The sequence below is a fragment of the Crocodylus porosus genome, unplaced genomic scaffold (assembly GCF_001723895.1).
Source record: "Crocodylus porosus isolate Cpor-Errol unplaced genomic scaffold, CroPor_comp1, whole genome shotgun sequence".
Taxonomy (NCBI): domain Eukaryota; kingdom Metazoa; phylum Chordata; order Crocodylia; family Crocodylidae; genus Crocodylus; species Crocodylus porosus.
Genome location: NW_017728950.1, coordinates 65,564,843 through 65,568,726, shown reverse-complemented (window position 1 = coordinate 65,568,726; position 3,884 = coordinate 65,564,843). Strand labels below are relative to the sequence as shown.

At 43.9% G+C, this 3,884-nt stretch overlaps 1 non-coding gene across 1 annotated transcript; it reads left to right on the top strand.

The window, feature by feature from the left end:
• Window positions 1–2,574: 2,574 nt before the first annotated feature.
• Window positions 2,575–2,647, top strand: TRNAK-UUU. Its single transcript has one exon. It is a non-coding gene; the product is annotated as a tRNA-Lys (tRNA).
• Window positions 2,648–3,884: the final 1,237 nt, after the last annotated feature.

Genomic DNA, 3,884 nt, shown 5'->3' with positions numbered 1-3,884 from the left:
CACTCAACACTTTGCACAAATAAAACTGCAAATAACTATTTATTTTGGGAATTATACCATACATATTTATGTATACACATATTTTGGGAATTATATAATAGATATAACATTCAAATTTAAACTCTAGAGAAGAGAAGAATGTTGTCCATGCAGGGGATATAGAGTGAAGATACAAAAAAAAAATAATATACACAGAATTCTAAATATTTTCTCATATTTGTCACAAGAATGCTGGCTTGTGATGGAAAACAAATAGCACGGGGAGTCTCTTATGAAAACCAGCTGGGATCCTTGTTTTCTCTGTTTAAAAATTCCAAATTGTTTGATTAACACCCCCCCCCAAGTATGCAATTAAAATGAAACACCACTATAAAAATGTATCAACTGAACACAATGTTTTATTGATATATTTATAATTTTGGAAGCTTACCAGTGCCTCAATCACTATAATAAAAGAAATTCTAAGTACCTATAAATTTTGGTATTTGATTTTGGTTTTTTTATCATGGAAAATCAGAGCTTCCTCTGCCCCCTTCGCTCACCAGGATGCAGGTCCAGGCCCCTTACTCCTAAGCTAGAGCCCCCCAGCCCTGCTGGTGCCCCTCACTCCCCACCCACAGCCCCCTGGCCCTGCTGATGCCCCTTGCCTCCCACCCACAGCTCCGTGCCCATCTCTGCAAGCCCCACAGTGCCCTAGTGAGGCACCCCCTGCCTGCCTGGTAGCAGCAATGGGAACAACTCCGCACTGCTACCCCTGCTGCTGCTGCACACACATGGGCACTTCACCAGGGTGGTGCAGGGCTCATGGCTGCAGCACTAAGCTTCCCCACCCTTCTCTGCCCTAAGAGTCTGGGTCCCACCTGCTGGGCTGCAGAGGCCTGAGGGAGAGGGCAGCAGGGTGGGGAGCCTGAGCCCACAGCAGGCAGCCCACATTTGCCCACACCCTGCACACAGATCTGGGGGGCACGTGCTCCCCCTGCCTGCTCTGGAAGTGTGGTCAGCAGCAGGGAGCCAGCCCCAACCCCCTCCATCCCCCAGACAAGCCACCGGTGGTCCCATCCCACTCCCTGCTGGGAGTGCAGCCACACATTCTGACCCTGAGCCCAAGCCCCACAAATGGCCTGGCTGGGCAACAGACCTGGACCCAGCCCCATCCCTGGCCAACTCCTTCCCTCTCTTCTTCTCTTCCTATGGGGACCTCAATCCCCCCTCTCCCCCTCCTTCTCCCCCCACCAGACATACTTGCAGGAGCTGTTCTCCAGGCTGCCTGGCAGCCATGTGCCTATGTGTGCACACAAGCACTTGGTGCCCCCTGTGTGTCCAACCTCCTCCCACTCTCCCCAGACCCTTGCAGGCTGGAACTCTGACAGCCTGCAGAGTTCCTCGCAAAAGTGCAAAATTCATGTTTCTCAGTTAAAATGAGAAATGCACATTTTTCTGAGTTAAAAGGGAAAATCCGCATCCCTCTTCCCCCCATTTTTCCCTAGGAAAGAGAAAACACGATCCCTGCTGATAAGGCCAAAGATTTCTTTTAGTAAAATCTGGGCTGGAGAAAATTCTTTCTGTAAAAGGAATTGAAATACATGATGAATACAAAAAGAAAGTACAAAAGGTATTCAAAGGAGAGATTCTAAAATACTGGGGAAAATGTTTGTTAAGGAGGGATTTTCATACTTGGCCAAGTGGATGTAAAACTCCATCAGCTTGACTTTACACAACAAAGAAGGTTTTCAAGTTTATTACATCAGCATAAATAAATGCAAAACTTTTTTCATCTGAAATATGAAAACAAAAATTGTCTCCTTTTCTAAGGGAAATTAAGAAAAAATAACAGCTATAACATACTAATCTCATGACATATGTTTACTAACATAGTTGAATTTAATTATAACATTTCTCAATCACTTCTAGAATAATGGGCTCTGACATTATTAACATGGAATTATGATTTATTTGATTAATGTTTTTATTAATTTTTATCAAAGCAGAATATATCACTATGAAAAAAGCTTGATTCAGTTTTTACATCTATTATTTATTTAGTTGGAATCAAATTCAGAAAAAATATTTCAATTCTTGTTTACTTTTTCTGTACTAGTTTATAAAGGCTCTTATAACATTGACATTGTTGGCTTAGAAACGGTATTTAAAGGCCTGTTTTTTTGGGAATTGGCTTATTGGTGTAGATATATGCATTATAAGGGGTCAAGATGGACAGCAGAGGTTAAATGGGTTTCTAAAGAACTTGGGAGACATGCACACAGCTTCTCATGGCCCTGAAAGTAGATGGGCTGCCTAGCACAACAAGGCCAATGGATAGACACAGCCTGAGAATGAAGCGGGGCATAACACGAGATCAGAGCCTTCAAGGCAGATAGGTTGTCTAATGCAAAAAGGACACACAGCCTGGGAAAAAAAGAAGTATGTACCATACCGTCCCATAACACAACATAAGTGACACAGTAGTGATGGCTGTGTGGTTGAGTTTCTGCCTAACATATGGAAGATCTGAGTTTAAGGCCTGCCTGCATCAAATAAGGGGTGAGTGAAGGGACAGGAGAAATATTTTTATGAGCCTGGATAGCTCAGTTGGTAGAGCATCAGACTTTTAATCTGAGGGTCCAGGGTTCAAGTCCCTGTTCAGGTGTTAGTTGTTACTTTTGGAGGTTGGACTAGATGGCCCACTGAGGTCCCTTCCAACTCTATGAATCTATGACACCAGCATCAGGGCCTCAAAGAGCAGGGGGCTAAGTGCCAGTTCTGGGGGAACAGACCAAATCACGAGAAGGCCCAGAAGGCTACTTGGACATGTGACCACAGAGAGAAAACCAACCAGAAACAGCCATGAATTAGGAGTCATCAAGGAGGAAGGAGAATACAAGAGCAGAGACTTCCTCCCTTTGTCTCATCCCTCCTTGTTTTGCTTGCTGAGAGGGGTCCCCATCCCAGTCCCCTGGGAAGGGTTTCTGAGGCCACCATGGACTGAGGGCATACCGATAGTCTGTATCATGCACTCCACTGGAGGCAGCTATGGGCGTCAGCATCCCACCTCCAGATGACACCTAAGAAAGAAAGCCTCAGAGTGGAGCCTGCATCCTGACCAGATGTACTTTGACTCTGGTGATCAGCCCTAGGACTGGTAGATATAGAATTACCTGATTGTCTGTAGTGGGGGGAGGGGGGTTGTTCTTATTCTGTATCAATAAATTTGCCTATGATCAACTGGCAGGTGTTGTGGTCAGTCTGAGGGTTGTGCCTGCTCAGAATAAAGGTATAGGTGCTGGGTCCAAATCCAGTGTCTACAGACATCACCAGTGTATCTGGTCACCTTCCTGTACTGTAACTATCATCTGGTGTATAAGATTGCTCTATTCTCATCCTCTGTTTAAGAGGAGAATTGTGTGTATAGTGCACATCACATTTTGGTTTTGGTAGGAGTTTGTTTTATTTGGCAGAAATCATTTACTTGTTTAGAATGTACCTGCTACCATGTGCCTGCATTTAAGGTTGTGAAGCTGAAGAACTCTTATTTGTACTTGGGATGGAAGGTAGCCTTATATACCTTAGTTCCTGACAAAAGTCATTACATATTCCCTCTATGAGAAAGCTCTGTATCCTGTGCAAGCAAGTTTTTCCTTATTGCAGGCAGTTCCATTTTGCCTGAGGAATAGAATTGCTAACTGTAACCTGCAAAATACAGATTTAGGTTATTGCTTGGGTCCAGACCTGAGTCCAGACCATCAAGTTGCTGGAACTGAGGTCTTAAATTTGACTCAGTATTCCAATGAGTATTCTATTCTGGGAAGATTATATAGAAAGTGGTGAACAGTTTTAATATGCTTGTCATTTTCTAATGAAATGCCTTTCACTGTTTTGCATTAGGG